The sequence below is a fragment of the Jaculus jaculus genome, chromosome 4 (genome assembly GCF_020740685.1).
Source record: "Jaculus jaculus isolate mJacJac1 chromosome 4, mJacJac1.mat.Y.cur, whole genome shotgun sequence".
NCBI classification, from domain to species: domain Eukaryota; kingdom Metazoa; phylum Chordata; class Mammalia; order Rodentia; family Dipodidae; genus Jaculus; species Jaculus jaculus.
In genome coordinates, this window is record NC_059105.1 from 141120891 (window position 1) to 141139210 (window position 18320).

The 18320-nt window shown below is 35.3% G+C and overlaps 2 pseudogenes; one reads left to right on the top strand and one right to left on the bottom strand.

Moving 5' to 3' along the window:
• Window positions 1–3811, top strand: part of LOC101616242 — a 104315-nt pseudogene extending 100504 nt beyond the window's left edge.
• Window positions 3812–10348: 6537 nt separating this feature from the next.
• On the bottom strand, window positions 10349–10849 carry LOC101598113 (annotated as a pseudogene).
• Between the last annotated feature and the right edge of the window lie 7471 nt (window positions 10850–18320).

Consider the following 18320-nt stretch of genomic DNA (forward strand, 5'->3'; position numbering starts at 1 on the left):
ATTTTATGCTCCTTTCAAACTGCTTATATGGGTAATCCAGCTGCAAAGTATTCACCTAGATTTAAGGCATTCTCATCATTACTTGAGTCCACGGATAAACCATCAGTATGGAAATGGTATAGTCTTGCCTCTCTGGAATAGTTTACTCTGGCATTCCCAATGCAAAGCAGCGTGACTCTGCCATGTTTTCCCACCTGATTATCCAACCACTGGTTTCATGAAATCTCTTTAAGACACCAGCATCATGTGGCCCATTTCAAGCTTAAAAGAACCTCTTTTTAATTTGAGGGAAAAAGCTCCAATGCAAACTCAGTCTACCTCTAAGCATCCTGTTAAATATGTGTTTCTTTGCCATTTGTTCATTTGGTGTTTAACAATGAAAACCAGCCCACTTTAATGTCATAGATATCAATGATGTAATAAATAGATGTAATAAATAAATTCTCTATGTTTGTTAGCATAAAATCTGAGCAAAAGGCAAAATGAGATATTGTAAATTAACAGTAAACACAGTCTTACCCCCATATATTACATATATCTATATGTGATATAAATATCATGCTTCAGTATTAATGGTCATTATTATTAAAAATAGTGTAGCTTTCCCTTTTAAAAAAATTATCTATTTATTTGAAAGTATTGATGAGGGAAAGAGGGAGGAAGGGAGGGAAAATTAGGGCATTGAGTACACCAGGGCCTTTTGCCTCTGCAAAGATTCACATTCATGTACCACTTTGTGCATTGGGTTTACATGGATATTTGAGCATCAAATTCAGGCAGTTGGGCATTGCAAGCAAGTGCCATATCCACTGAGAAATCTCTATAGCCCCTGTAGATCGTATTCAGAGTTGAGAACATTTTCTGGTATATTTGCTACCAGAACATGTTCTAATGTTCTGACATAATTGTGACATTTTATTTTCATTATTAATGTATATTATGTATGTAAGTATCTATGCATGTATAGGAAATGGATGGTTCCCTTTGTACTTTAATTTTTTGTGTGAATTTGCTTTTCTTTTTAACTTGAAAATTACTGAAAAAAAATCTCACTGTACCACATTGAAACGTTACCATTTTGCCCTTTATATTAATTGTAGGAAATATTTGGTACTTCTGTCTAAAGATTTATGTCCCATTATTCTACATATAATTTCTTGCTATTTTCTCAGCCTGACTGAATTATACATATTTTTATGCAAACTATGTGTGTGTGTGTGTGTGTGTGTGTGTGTGTGTGTGTGTGTGTATACACTTCTAATATGGCAGATGGAATGCTTCTCTTCAGACCTGTTAGACAGTAAGTTTTTACTTTAAAAATCATAAGTGCAGGTATGGAGAGATGGCTTAGCAGTTAAGGCTTTTTCCTGAGAAGCCTAAGTATCCATGTTTGACTCCACAGGTCCCAAGTAAGCCAGATACATAAGGTGATGCATGCTAAAGGCCACACATGTGCACAGGGGGGCACACTAGTCTGGAGTTTGATTGCAGTGGCTAGAAGCCCTGGTGTGCCAATTTTTTCTCTCTCTCTCTCTCTTTTTAAAAATTTTTTATTTATTTATTTGAGAGCAACAGACACAGAGCGAAAGACAGATAGAGGGAGAGAAAGAGAATGGGCGCTCCAGGGCTTCCACCCTCTGCAAATGAACTCCAGACGCGTGCGCCCCCTTGTGCATCTGGCTAACGTGGGACCTGGGGAACCGAGCCTCAAACCGGAGTCCTTAGGCTTCTCAGGCAAGCGCTTAACCGCTAAGCCATCTCTCCAGCCCAGTCCCCCCCACCCCCCCTCTCTCTCTCTCTGTGTGTGTGTGTGTGTGTGTGTGTGTGTGTGCATGTGTATGTGTGTCTCTCTTCATCATCATCTTCTTCTCCTCCTGCTCCTCCTGCTACTCTACCTACTCCTCCTTCTTCTTTTTTCTCTCTCTCATTTAAAAAATGACAGGTGCATTAGATTCATAGTATGCTCTGTTCACATAATGGAAATAATAATGAATATTTTAAAGCATTGCAACAATTTTTGAGTAATTTTATGGGATTTTTGTTACTGGTATTTAAAGTGAAAGTTTTTTAAAAAAATATTTTGCCTAAGACCCACTGCTTAATATTTATAATTTTTCAAAATAAGTGAGGATTATAGATCTTTCTGTGACCCTAATCTTCCTAAATGGGAAGAATTCTAAATTAGGAATGAAGTGTTATAGATATTAAAAATACACTGTAAAAGTAATGAAATATTCTGACACTTGCTTTTTCATTTTATGATCCAAACATCTCTGATAACAAGTTCTAATAAAAGAATAACCCTAGCAGTTCACTTGAGTACATTGTAAAATAAAAAAAAAATGTGATGAAGTTACAGCTTACAAACAATATTAAGAAGTATTGTTGATGCTCTTACATACATAGCACACTATCAATTTTTAAGTAAATATATGGGATAATGAAATTCTATGGACACAAATCTCTAATCTTTTATCTGCCACTTCCAAATGTCTGTTTTCTTCACTTTTCAACATTTTCAATTCTGCCCAATACTTATTGGTTTACTCTTCCACATGACTGTCCTCCTGTCTTTGTTAGTGGTACTGCTTTTCAGTTTCTATTTGTCCTTGTCTGTTTTCATATTAGAAATAAAATATCAAATATAAAAATTAGAGTAATTGCACATAAGGTTGTAATTGTGTGAAATTTGAAATTTATATAAGCTTTAAATTATTGCTTATAAATTTATAAATGAGCATAATGTTGTTGAAAATTATGATCAATTACATTATTTTGTGAACTGCTCTCAAAATTTCACAAGCAAGTCCAGAAGTTCAAAAGAATATTATGAGAGTGTTTTATTGTTAAATATTTCAACATAATTGACTAAATAAGTATGTACCTTCAAGTGTGGTAGTTTGAATCAATGGCCCTCAATATATTCAGGATTGTATTAAAGTTTGTAATTTAGATCTGCAACCACTTGGGTGGAGGAGGTGTCACTGTGTGTGGATCTTTGAGTCCAGCCCTACGGTAGATCTGCCTGAAGTTCCTGAAGTGTGCTGACTTGCTTTGTGTGGTGCTGGTGTGGCTTGTGACTTTACTCTTTCTGCTTGGTCCTGTGAAAAGGGCTCTAACATTTTCTGCTATTATGGAACTTCTCCTTCCTCCAAAGCAGTGTCTGGTCTAGAGATCCATGCCAGTTACCTGAGACTGATTACTATATTCAAGTAACATTTTCTCTGCATTTAGTCATGACCAAAAATGTTTTATTACAAACGGATATATTGATTAGCCCTTGCGCAGCCGCGGTCCCTCCCTCTTCTTCGGCGCTGCCTGCGGAGGTAGCTGCCATCTTCTGCTGGGCATCACGGCTGCCCTCAGACCTCTGGTGACGCCCAAGATTGTCAAAAAGAGGACCAAGAAGTTCATCCGGCACCAGTCAGACCGATATGTCAAAATTAAGCGTAACTGGCGGAAACCCAGAGGTATTAACAACAGGGTGGAAGAATATTCAAAGGCCAAATTCTGATGCCCAACATTGGTTATAGGAGCAACAAGAAAACGAAGCACACTCTGCCCAGTGGCTTCGGGAAGTTCCCGGTCCACAGCGTCAAGGCGCTGGAAGTGCTGCTAATGTGCAGCAAACCTCCCTGCGCTGAGATTGCTCACAACGTTTCTTCCAAGAACCGCAAAGCCATTGCGGCAAGAGCGGCCCAGCTGGCTATTAGAGTCACCAATCCCGACGCCAGGCTGCGCAGTGAAGAAAATGAATAAGCAGCTTATGTACATCTTATATTTGTACTTAAATAAAACCAGGAAACATGCTGTCTCCTAAAAAAAAAAAAAAAAAAGCACGGATATATCTACAATGAAAAACTTCCTAACAATAAAAATGCTTAAGTAATTTCTGTGTTCAAGAGTTCAAGAGTTTGGTGATAATTGAATAATGGCATTTCTTCTTATAAGATGTACAACATAATAAACAAGAAGAAATATTCCTAAAATAGATGAATGCTTTAATCACTATATCATGAGTTGCCATTTAATTGTCACCTATGTGTAGAAATTCAACTGTACACCATCATTCATTCATGATGGCTCATTTGAATTTTATTGACATACAAAATTTGAATAATTATTGCCTAATGTAGTCACATGAAAAGTAAGCAAATCTTAATCAGCATGACTTTCCAAGTCTCTATTATTCATAAAGGAAACCTGAAAACTTGATTTAAAGAATTTGTAAATTGTATTGCTTTGTTAATGATAAATATCTCTATACCTCTATTAGGAAACAATGTATACTTACCAAAATAAATATTTATTTTAATATTTTCAGTGTTTTCTACTGAGTTAGGTACTTAACTGTTAACCTGGTAAAGATATGTTTGCTCATCTCTTATGCCAAGTAATGTAAAAATTAAATACTAAAAGTTAAAGTAAGAAATTCACATGTCAGTTAATAAAAGGAGGAATTTCCAGCATTAATGATTATGCAATAATCATAAAAAATTCATGCACATATGTATGCCAGATATTTCCATTTGCTCCTCAAATCAGTGCATACATGATTTTAAAGTACAAATGAAATATATTTTGAATTAAAATTAATCATGATTTTTCATACATTAATTTTCTATTATCATTTAGACCTATTTCACTACATATGTTAAGAAAATAATCTCATTAATAAGCTCCTTACCTATGTAATGAGTATCTTCACCCTAATGCACTATCACATTCTTATTTTATTTGCATATGGACAAGATACCTGCTATTTTGCTCATTATTTTCTGATCTTAGCCTTTAATTAAAACCCAAGTTAACCCACCACATGGTTTACTACTGCTGTCCAGTCTTTTTTTTTTTTTAATTATTTATTTATTTATTTGAGAGCAACAGACACAGAGAGAAAGACGGATAGAGGGAGAGAGAGAGAATGGGCACGCCAGGGCTTCCAGCCTCTGCAAACGAACTCCAGACGCGTGCGCCCTCTTGTGCATCTGGCTAACGTGGGACCTGGGGAACCGAGCTTTGAACCGGGGTCCTTAGGCTTCACAGGCAAGCGCTTAACCGCTAAGCCATCTCTCCAGCCCTGTCCAGTCTTTTTAATGTTCATGTTTTATGTTAAAGATGCATTTTGAGGAACACTAATCAGATCCTCATTAAGTCCATGTGAATAGCTATATTAGTTTTCTTATTTGCAATAAACTTGTAGCCATTTTATTTTGATTTGTCTTACATTCCTTTTCCATGAAATCTTTTATCATCCAAGTGTATATTAGCCTCTCCTGAGTACTAAGTATGAAACTGAATATTCAGGTAGCAGGAGAAGTCATATCATGCATAACAATTGATAAATTGGGTTCAAGCTGTTTTCTTTTGCATCATTAAAATTCACTTCCTTTGAAGCCATAGCTTCAGATGGAGGAAGAAAATACAGAAACATAAGAAAATAAAGAAACAAAAAAATCACTGTCTTTGATATATGCATTCTGGGATGTTCATAGACCACTGCCAATGCCAAAGACACAGATTTTATCTCCAAATGGAAAAGATATAGTTTATTCTGGAACTAAATATGAGTGACCAAGGCCTGGAAACAGATTTATGTCACCCCAAATTCCATGTTCCAATGTGTTAACAATTTCACAAAGGTGATAAATCAAGGTAATTTTCAAATACATTGGCTTCAAATACATTGGTCTTCAGGTAGGTGAGTTATTACAAAGCGGGGGAAATCTCCACCACAGGCCTCAGATGGGATCTGACGATCTTCTTAGCCCTGGGGTTGTTAGAGGCTGGGGTCTGTTCTTGCATTGCAAAAAGGATTACAACTGATAATCTGATAGTCACCACAATGTTAGTTCAGACACAAAGGTGGGTAAAAAGAAAAAGGCTGTTAAGGGCAAATAACTTAATGAATTTTTTGTCTTAGTGGTCATAACTGCCTTGTGAGTTAATTTGCTCATACTCCTTAGCATATAAGTAGGTACTAGTTATTGTTTATATGACATGAACACTTCTTCCCTCTTTTTATATTTGCTCTTCTTGAGAAAAGAATAAACAAACTTTTTTTTTTTACTTTTTCTGCCACATCCATATAACTTTTCATTGAAAAAAAAAAGATATAGAAAGGAAACTACTCCTGTTATTCTTTTGGCTACTTTAAACACAAATTAAGAGAGAAAAATAAAAGAACTGTTGGTTTTATCGCCCCTTTCAAGCATCTTGAATGTGAGTACTCAGAATAAGCAATGTAGATTAAAACTCTGTTTATGGGTTTCATTGTAATTCAGACTTTCCTGAAATTTGAAGTAGTTCATTTTTACCTTTATTTAAGTCAATATAGAGAATAAATTCACAGAGGGATCAGGGATTTGTCCCCTTAGTTCGCATACAAAGCCACTGGAGGAGTGCACTCTGCATAGTACCGAGAGAACACAGGGAGAACACAGAGTTTATTTCATGAAGACTTACCAGGTAAGTATATGTGCAAAACCTCCAACTTAAGATTTTCAAATTATACTTAAGCGTCTTTAATAACTATATTTAAAGACAATTTGCTATTAAAATTATTGTATAAAATGTTATATTTAGTGTTAACATTTTATAAATCTTAGTTAAGAAGAATCACATTATTATTTACAGCACGTGTCCTCCCTCCTACGGTATACTTGCTCCAAAATAATTCCTAGCCCCCCCCCCAAAATATAGAAAGCATCTCCTGCATATAACTTTAAGACTAAGAATGTTGCCAGTTTCAGATAGCAATAATATATCAGCATATCTTGATGAAGAAATATTATTTTTATTCATAGGACATATTTTAGTTCCATCGGTTTTTGCTGCTTCAGTTATTTCATGATTCATTTACCTTATCTGCTACTTCTCTTTCTTCATTCTTCTCCACTCAATTCTCTTCTATCTATTCTCATTCGCTTTGTTCCTTATATTAAAATGTATACTAGAATCATTTTTGAATACTTCATGCAGCCAAAGTTAAACTCTTTTTCCTGAAGGCACTGCATTTGTGTGCAGTGAAAAAAATGGCATAAGCAACCAATATCTGGATATTAAGTGTGTTCCTTGTCACTGAATCTTAAAATTTGATGAACATGGTAAAATTCATGAATTCAGACTCACTCATTTGCATACAAAAGTAATGATATTTATTCCTACATCTAATTTATCTACATGCATAAATGCATTTGTAATTTCACTCAAGCCTTTCTCCTTTATTTCCTCTTGTTATTTATAATTTCTTTTTTGATGATTTAAAACCTGACTTCTTTTGCTATATACAACCGACTCATTTGTTTTTTTTATTAAATTTTGTTTATTTTTATTTATTTATTTGAGAGCAACAGACAGAGAAAAAAAGAGGGAGAGAAAGACAGAGAGAGAGAGAGGGAGGGAGGGAGAGAATGGGTGCTCCAGGGCCTCCTACCACTGCAAATAAACTCCAAATGTGTGTGCCCCCTTGTGCATCTGGCTAATATGGATCCTGGGGAATCGAACCTCGAACCGGGGTCCTTAGGCTTCACAGGCAAGCACTAACTGCTAAGCCATCTCTATAGACCCTATTTATTTTCTAAAACACATGTAAGTTCAGAATTACAAAATTATAACCTTAAAAGAAGGAAACTTTCACAATGATAATACTACAAAATAATGAAATCCTATCTACCACTGCTGTTATAATATCCACTCAAAATAATGCTATTTAGCACACTTAAACTGTCCTGTTAACTCATCCATTTATAATAGTTTCATCAATTACAGAGATCCTAATAGCTTTGCCCACCTCTTTCAAGAATACAACAAACTCAATATTTTGGATATACCATTGTATAGCTTCTGATTAATCCATATTTACGCATCTATCATGCACAGGTCCAGTTCTATCACTCTAAAAATTTTTATAGACAAAAATAACCATACTATCACTCCTAGACTTAAACAAATGATAAATAGAAGTATGTTCCCAAATGCTCAGATCCAGAATGTATCACTTTGGACCAACCAGAGGTACGCAGATTTATTTTATCGTATGTTTTAAACTTTAGCTACTTCCCTCCCTTATCATCATTTGTAGACTGTGGAAACATACATGCATATATTTATAAATCTGGATTCAAGTGAAATAAGCTGAGAACAAATCAGTAACATCAGAAGACAGTAATTTTTTTCAGTTGTAATGATAATTTCACAAGTACAAAATTGTGCAAAAAAGAATGACTAATTTTATTAATAAGGGAGACAGATTTTAATGAATTCTTATAATAGGGAGTAAAGCAAGTAGAAAAACAAAAGAAAGGCAGCTTCATATATGTGATGTATGTAAAGTTTCAGTACTCTCTTGATGAAGGATTAATAGTTTTCTGTGACTCTTGGAGTTTGAGTGCATCTCTTTGACATTCTCTGTTCTTATCAGTGGTATAGATAGGAAGATGTAGAGCTGTAGATTGTTAGGCACAAGAGACCTTGCCTAACTCTACTTATGTTATTCATATGCCATCTTTACAAGAAGTGCTTTTCTAGGTTTACTGAAGCTCAGTTGTCCTGACCTCTCAATGGCCACAACGGGAACAGACATGAACATACATATCTATGAGGATATCTAAGTCAGGCATGTTCACTGTACTGTTCTGTACTGGGACAGCACTGAGGTCAAGTAAGAATTTCTTTAGTATCTATGACCATGATTTAATTTCATAGGCATTTTTTTCATAACCTTCCCTTGACCATATCATTTATGTTATGCCATTGGTCAGTGATTTACAATTTAACTTACATTTATAGGTTAGAAATGGAAGGAATATATCCCTCAATTCTCAAATGAGAAGAGGTATCTTGTGCCAAGAACTATGATGCATTAAACTGTGAAAGAATGTGTGAATTCATTTATGTAAACTAGGGCATATGTATAGTAATTTTTGTTTTGCAACAAGGTGAATGCAGCAAGCTTTCAACTATAAAATTTGAGAAAATAAGCCTTGAACACTTTAGAATGATGCATTCATAACTGATAGTTCATTTCTATCACCCTTGTTGATATTGTTCTGTTTCAGAACAGACTGCAGTGGTACATGTACTCTTCATCAACGTTACTAAAACATCTTGTCTATTTTAGACATCTCCTATTTGTCATGTTGTTATTTATGCTTGTGTCACCTAGAAAGAGTATTATAACAATTTTTATTAAAATGAACACACACACACACACACACACACACACACACACACACATATTTGACAACTTCTATACTTACAGACAAGAAAACATGGTATTTTCTTCCCCTACCCTGCTTTCCCAATCATAACTCTGCTTTCCATCATATCCCTCTCTTCATTAGTCTCTCTTTTCATTTGATGTCACCATCTTTTTCTCCTATTATGAGGGTCTTGTGTACTTATTGCTATGCATTGTGAGGTCTTGGATATTGAGGCCAATTTCTGTCCAGACAGATAAATGTAAGGAGTGGTACCCTTCCTTTGGCTCTTACATTCTTTCTGCCACCTTTTCCACAATGGATCCTGAGCCTTGGAAGGTGTGATAGAGATGTTTCAGTGCTGTATTCTCCTCCATCCCTTCTTCTAAGCACAATGTTGCCTTTTGGGTCATCCCAGTGGTCATTACCATCTGAAAAGAGAAGCTTCCCTAACCAGCAGTGAGATTAGCATTAATATATGAATATGAGCATTAAGTGTAGTGCTTTCAGGGCAATTTGGTGAGAGTAATATATGTATTTATCCAGACAAGAGCAGGCTTTATACCCCTAAGGCTCATGACCTCCCCTGTCATAGGCTTTTGATTAGGTTTTCAGTACCAGGTATGTATTACCTCCCATAGAGCGGGCCTTCAGTCCAATTAGAGAGCATTTGGGTCCCCAGAGCAGACAGGCACTATTGTACTCGTTTGGTCATTGGCCTGACTGGCCAAAGTTGAGGCTTCCAGTTTCCACTGTTTTACTGCAATGCTTCTTCACAGAATATGAGTTACTTAAATGTGAAAAGGTCATGATGCTGACTTCGTTTAATTCATGAAAACATAAGTTGCCAAAGGGGTTTAAATAATACAATTTAAGAAATCTAGAATCATACACTTGGTTTAAATTTGAAAGCATTAAATATTTTAAAAAAGTTTGCATTACATCACACAGATTCATATGCAGCTGTCAATTATAGAAAACACAAAGCTGTTCTATGATCCTAACAAAGGTATCCTTTCCTTCACCAGAACAAAATCCAGTTAGGCTATTGCATTTAAAAACGTTAACACCAAAACACTTTAAACAAACTCTCTTCATGCTTAAGAAAAAGTTATTCAGTTTTTCACTTTCCATTCTTGCCCAAACTTTTAATTCTTTCCAGTGGAACCAAAACCTCCCGAACCCCGCTCAGTGTCATCCAGCACTTGAACTTCTTCTGTTTCTGGATTTAAAAAATCCGTTCACAAATAAGCTGTGCAATCCGATCGCCCTGTTTTACTTCAGACTTCTCTTTCCCAAAATTAAACAGTACACCACCAACATTTCCTCTATAATCTTCATCTATAACACCCGCTCCTACATCAATGAAGTGTTTTACAGCCAAGCCAGAGCGTGGAGCTACTCTTCCAAGCATCCAGGAGGAACAGCCATCTGAATGTTGGTTTTCACAATAGTTTTCTCCATAGGTGGCACCGTATAGTATAGTCACAGGCACTGCACGGGCCCTAGCCGGCGGCCCGCGCGGACCCTCGGGTGGGGGCCGTGGCGTGCTCCGAGAGCCGCACGAAGCGGAGTCGCGAGGCGCCCTCCTCGGTAGCCCGGACCCGCTTGCTGGGGGAGACCGAGACGACCTCGTCAGAGCAGGGCATACCTACGGGAGAGCTGCCGAGCGGAGGTGAGGGACCCACCGGGAAAGCTCATGAAAATAATTTGCTTCATCGCAAATATCCAAGAAAGTAAAGTATATGGCTTGACTTGGCTGTCATACAAAAATGAAATACTCAGCATATAGGGGGAATGTATCAATCATATTTATTTTTTAAAAAAATAATTTTTGGACAAAAAAATGTAGTAAAAATGTAGAAAGTATTTAAGTAACAAATTAAAATATTTAATGTTGAGGTATGAAAGGGCCCCGGCTGAAACTAAGGAAAATTGGCGATACCAGCAAGGGTGCTGCTTTCCTGATGAACCGGATACCAGCACAAGGGGGAAGGAGACCAACACAGAGAAAAATCAACGCCTACAAAATCAGAGAGCCAGAGCCTGAGAGGCCCCCAACACCTCATCCCTGAAGCAGACCAAAAACGAACCCAACATGGCTCAGGGAAATTTTGTGGAAGAGGGGGCAGGAAGAATGTCAGAGCCACATGTTGGGTCATGATATGCAGAGACATTTATCATACCAATAACTGTGGGATAACCCCACAAAGCACGACCCATATACCTCAACAAGGAGGGGCCAATGGGGAGGGAGTAGGTCATAGATGAGCCTAATAATGGTACCAAACTGACTGTATTTGCTGAATACAAAACTAATTAATAAAAAAAGAGAAGAAAACAAAACCAAAAAATACTTATTTATTTTTCTTTGTGTATGTGTGTGTTTGTATGTGCACATTTAAGGTTTGTTTGCTCATAATCATGGGTTATAGGAGAACATCAGGTGTCTCATTGTATTGCCGGCCAATCCTCTGTTTATTTTTTTGTTTTTGTTTTTGTTTTTTTTTTACTTACTTCTTTTGAGTTTGCTCTCCATAAGACCAACATAACAGAAATACATGCTCATGCTTAGCTTTATAAATTGGATCTCGTGATTTAATCTCAATCCCTCAGGCCATCATGCATGAGTAGGAAGAACACTTAACCACCTCTCTAGTCCTTAGAATGTGTGTGCTCTTTTCTTCCTTTCCTGTTTTTCTTCTTCTTCCTCTTCCTCCTTCTCCACCCCCGTCCTCCTCTTCTTTGAGTTTGAACCCTGGATATTAAGCATGCTAACCAAGCACTCTATCTCTGATCCATGCCCCAGCATTGAAGTTTGGACTTGGCACTATGCATGTTAAATTTCATTGTCAACTTGATACTGGTTAGTAATCTGCACTCATTTCTCTTAGTTGGGTCTATGAAATTGCTTCCAGGAAGTATTGACTGAAGGAGAAATCCCTTCCTTTAGAGTGAACCCATCCCCCACAGTGGCAGCTCTCCCTGATGGAAGCTTTATGTGAGAAAGCTCTGAAAGAAAAGAAGCCCTTCTTCCTGCCTGGCTGCCTGTGCAGCTTGTTGGGGAGTTTTTTCACTTGCGCATGCAGCTAACCTATTTGGCAAACGTCTGTCAGCGTTGGACTCTCCTCAGCTTTCCAGAGTAGACAGAATTTGAGCAGCTCTCTAGGAAGATTTCTGGCCTTTGGTGCCAGATTGGGACTGATGAGTCCAGCCTCATGGACTGAGCAGCTATTGGATCCTTGACTCTCAAGCCTGCAGACTACTACTGTTGGACTGCTATAAGCTAAACTCATAATTTCCATTTTTAACACAGTTCATTCTATCAGTTATGTTCAATTAGAGAATCCTAACTAATACAGCCACTAAATTCGTATGTATTTCTTACATTAGCAACAGGAACATTTACCTCTTGTAACTGACATAAAACTGCAATTAAAGCATCAACAATTTTTCCACTTACCCAAATTTAATGTAGATGCCTGGACTTCATTGGCTTTGTAAAACAAATTGACAAGGTTATTATTTTTTTTTTTTGCATGAAATTTCCTTTAATTCTCAATCCAGTTTCTTTAACCATTGAGTAATCTTCATAGCTTTCTCTTTTGATTTATGTTGTAGGTGAATCTAGAACTCAGATATTGTCATGTACTTCGTAAGAAATGTGTGTTGCTGGACTAAAATTTTTAGAAAAATGGACATAGACTATATGCACATTTGCAAATTTTTTTGATACAGTGAAATTTTTCTGTCTTGTTTCTTCCTTTTTTGAGTTGTACTATTTCTGTAGTTTTAAACAAAATAAACATAAAGAATATCATGCCATTAGTTTATTAAAATATCTAGTGCAATACCTATGAAGCAAGGAAAGCACATGATGTTGATTCTAAAACTGGAATTTCTTGATTACTCAACTCAAAGGTGCCCTTACAAATGATTTGACAAAATGCTTTATATATAATTTGTTTTTTTTTTTACCATTACAAGTATTGTAAAAAGTACTGGTTATAGGTAAGAATTGAGAAATATTATTAAACACAGATTATGAAGATGGAAATATGTATTCATTGTGTTCATGTCCATGTAGTATGTAAAGTGATAAAATGTTTTATGATTAATGATGTATGCATTTCTATAAAGGCTCATTGTAGGTGAAAAAAGCCAAACATTAGCATGAGTAAATAACTTGCTAAAATTTTCTTTGTTAATAAAAGAAAATGCCAAGGTTGAGTCTAAGAAATAGGATGTTGAAATCCATCCTTACACCAGCACAGTGTATCAACTCTATTCTATAAAGATGATACTTGATTTAAAAATTATTTCTGTATAAAATTTCATTCTTATGTTTTATATAGTCAGTTTTTCTGGAAATAAAATTTCTGTGTCTTAATATATTCTGTTAGTTTTAGAATGGAACAAATCTCCAAAAATTATAGATATCTATTTGAATATTTTGTGTTGCTGTTATTCTGTCAAAAAAAAACATACCTTAAATATGGTTAACTATGAAGTCATTAAGTGTATTTTTATTGTTTTTACAATAATAAAAAGTGTTAAAATTACTACTTTTTAAAAAACGTATGCTTACAATTGCACAATAGTCAAATATTTAAACAATTTATGCCTTTGATAAAAGAGGAAGTGATATTTGGTTTTAACAAAATTATGTAAAGCTATGCCTTCTGTTTTTAGTATATTGATCCAGCAATATAATTTTTTTTAATCCTGTTGTATAATGTCCATTTCAGGTAAGATTATTAGTATTTCATTACTAATGTCTGCAGATATTTTACACAGGTGGTTTTAAATTCTGAATACCACAGACATGCTGCTTTGTGTAAACAAAGGTGAACACATATTTGTCATACACTGAGCTCTTATAGCTCACAAGTGGAATAACAGCAGATGAAGTCTGGAAGATTAAGTGCAGCTTTGCCAGCATCTAGTTCTATCAGTAAGAGCTGTTTATTGTGTATTAAAAATGATCTAATGCATAATCATGTTACAAGTTTTTGACTTTTACTTTTCAACATTCATTTATTGTTATTTTAAGGCTTAGAAGATAATAATTTCTGCTTTGTTTTACAGAAAAATATAATAAAAAGTGAAAGTAATTTTGTACAAAATATTGCTTACTACTGAAATGAACAGCAGTATAAAATTTACTATTCACTTAGCATCATTATGAAGCAGGATTTTGGGGTTGGGATTGGGTCTTCCAGACTTGCAATACCCTAATTTTTGGGTCCTTATCCCAATTTTAACAAATAAATGACAAAATGGACTTGAAGAGGAAAAATTATCAATTATTGAGTTTATTTAGGGAGAAATAATACGTTATGAGGTTTATTTAGGTGAAATTGGTATCTAGGAAAAGGCTGGAACAGTTATCCACACTTGTGGAAGACAGGATCTAGAAGCCCATGCAAAAAAAAAAAAAAAAAAAAAAAAATTAAAAAAAATACCGGAAGCATTCACACACTTGGGTGGGAGGAAAGCATAAAACCCTTGTACCTCCCACAGGAAGCACTTAAGAGATTAGGTAGGAAAACAGAGGTAAAGCACCAAAATAGAAACAGGATTTCTCCTCTCCTTTCCTCCTCTCCCCTCCCCTCCCCCAGGCCTCCCCTCCTCTCTTCTACCCTGTACCCTTCCCTCCCCCCTCACCTCTCACTCCTTCCCTCCCTTCCTCTTCTCTCTCTGTCTCTCTTTTCCTCATTTTCCTCATCTGTACTCTTTTCTTTTGCATACTGTGAACAAAATGACATCTTAGAGTCACAGTTTAATATATAACATCCTTCTTTTGTGTATTACATCAGATTTGTCATAGTTTTAACAATGTAAAAACGGGTAAAAACATCGTTTTTGATATGAATGTATTGGACTCCATGGAAAAAGAATAACAGTAAGTTCCTGTTTCTTGTAATTTCCTCCTTTATATTACATTTGAGATTAACCTTTGTTCTCAAGTGTTTGCTGAAAGCTCTTTCACTATAGATGCTGTGTGTGCTATCACTCAGTGTGTGAGGAAAGAGAAGCCTGCACAAGATTGTCCTGATGCCTTAAGATTATGACGGGAAATTAAATGTTCTCGACATTCTCTATTAGTGATGTCTAACAGTGCTAGCCATGGAACCCTGTTAAGGCCTGTGTTTCCCTTTTAAAACCCATCAATACAAATTAATGCTTTTCTAAAATTGTACTTTTATTTGCCCAGATTAGTAGTATTTTAACTTTTTATCTTTAAGACAAGTTTATGAACTGAGAAAAAGCAAGCAATATTAAACAGATAACTGCTGAGCTTCACAGCAAACAAAAGTAATTCCCGATTATGGCAAAAATGGCAAGATTCTTTGTGTACATAACTATTTCATATTAGATTGCTTTTCTTTCCCTAGCTTTCCTTTTTGGGAGCTAGTTGCCCAATTTCACTTTGCTGGTTCTCTGGGCATCATGCCCAGATGGATGAATGTTTGTTTATTATAATTTATAATATCCAGGATACTGTTTCTAGCTGGGTGCCATAGAAATGATTCTAATTAAGTAGCAGTGAATATATTTAAAACATTTGAGTATATTAGGTCATCAAAATATATTTCAGCCAGCAAGTCAAATAATAATACATTTATATATAAAGTGTTTTTAAAATTCGTAACCTGCTAATCATTTTTCCTTAAGCCTATTTATACTGATTCATATCTAATTTGATTAACTTCCTCTTCCTTTCATTTCAAGGCCACTATGTGTTAATATTGCTTGCTATTTCACAATGGAGAATATGAGTTCTACCTGATATGTACTTTAGATAACTGAATATAATTAGATGAGTGCAATCTAAAACAGGATGGCTTAAATTGCTTTATTTTTATGGATATGCTGAAGAAAATAAAAGCAGGACTGAGGAAATGGCTAGGTGGGTATAGTTTATGCCAGGAACACATAAGGTCCTGAGTTCAGTTCCTGAGCTTCCATGGAAATGCTGGTTGGATCAGTGTGTTACTGTAATCCCTGCTCTGCGAAGGAAGAGACACACTATGCTAGAAGCTTGTGGACTAGCTAGTTTAGCCGAGTTGGTGAGTTCTGGATTTAGTGAGAGTTCCCATTTCAATGAATTAGGTGAAGGCAATTAGAGAAGATACATGACATTGACCTCTGGTCTCCAAATGCACATACACGTGTGCATCCACACACATACCAACACATATACACAAACATGCACACCATACATACATGCACAACTATTAAAATAAAATAAGCAAAAAAGGATAACATAACAAAGCAAAAATATTTTAGGTATTTTTCCAAATGCTGATCTAGTACAAGAAAGAAAAATCTTAACCATCATTTGCTAGGTGAGAATATAGAGAGAAATACAGAAAAAAAATGACCAGAGAGAACTGCTTGTGGACTTTGGGAAAAGCACAAATAATGGAGACAAAGATGTCAAAAGAGTTTTTACATCTAAATGATATAAGTTTTAGGACTTACCCTTTATACTTGGAGTTTAGGGAATTTTAATATGAAGTCATCAATGCACACTTTTCTTATCAATCAATGTAGCTTGAGACCCAATGTATCCTTTCAATGAACACTTTTTTTTAGATCAATGCCCATTCATAGAAATATTTATTTATCTCACTTACAATTATTTGTATCTTTTTTGTATTTTTGCTTTTAGAAAATAGCTATCTATCATCTATTTTATGCCCACACTTACCTAAAGACATGCCATCTGTATCTATTTCTATTAAAACATTGTAATTCTATAAGTGACAATGAGGCTCACTTCTAAAGGTCCTCCTAGAGGGAAAGAAGATGACAATCCCACAGATTTTTCCAGACACAATGATGAGTCCTTACACTGCTCTGTGTTGATTCTCAGCAGTGGGTGAATGTCCCATATTGTCAGATGCTGTGCTTCAGTGAGCAATTACAGTGAGCTGAAGAATTGATGATCTTAGGTGATTCCAAGCAAGCCACACTAACCAGCATTCTCCTACAGGAATCCTTTCACTCCACTCCATTGCATCTAATACATCTAATACCAAGAACAATTGGACTTTTGGTAAATGGATAGGCATAGGAAATTATTACCATCTCCTTAATAGACTGTTAACTGGAAATTTTTATAAATCTTGTGTTACAAAAATGAATGTTTCAAATATATTAAAAAGTCATGTCACAAATAAGATGTTAAAGTATGTTAAGAACTTATCTTTTAAACAATTTCCTATTCAATAATGTGGTGTCTTGATGATAATAGCATACAGTTAATACTGAAGGAATTTACACATAGGTGTGCATACATCACAAAGGCATTAATTATGAAGATATTACATCTACTGCTGCCACGCTACCTTCTACATTATCTGTACACACACGTTTCTGATTATAGAAAGCAAATGACATCCATAGGACCAGCACATTTGTATTTTTTCACATATTCCTAATAGCAACAAATCAAAACAATTCACAAATCTTTATGGCATATCTTGAAATTTCAAGTCAGTAGTAAATAATCATTATGTTAGTTTTATAAAAATAATGAGGTCAAACTCAACTAACAGAATCCATGTATTTTATTTTTCACTTAGCAGACTATCCAGGAAATAAATGTAAGAATTGACAGATATTTCAGAGTTCAAATTATTCACTGAAAACTACTTTTTATTGCATATGCACAAAAAATATGTTATTTAATAGTTCAGTTGATAAAATGCTGTCAAAATGTCATATAAAATGTTTTGCTTTATATATAAATATATTTTTAGCAAGACATGTTACAGAACAAAGGAACATTCAACTTATTTCTATTCTACTAGTATTGATAACAACACATATGTGAGTTCTTGATTTGGCTACAGTTTTTTTGTTGTTTTTTTTTTCCATTTTTTGTTTTGTTTTGTTTTTGCTTTTGGTATTTTTAAGGGTTTCACTCTAGTCCAGGTTGACCTAGAATTTACTACGTAGTCTCAGGGTGGCCTTAAACTCACGGTGATCCTCCTACTTCTACCTCTCAAGTGCTGTGATTAAAGGCATGCTCCACCATGCCTGGATAATGTTGTTTCTATATATGTAAACCATTTTGCAAAAATGTAATGTGATCAAGATTATATTATT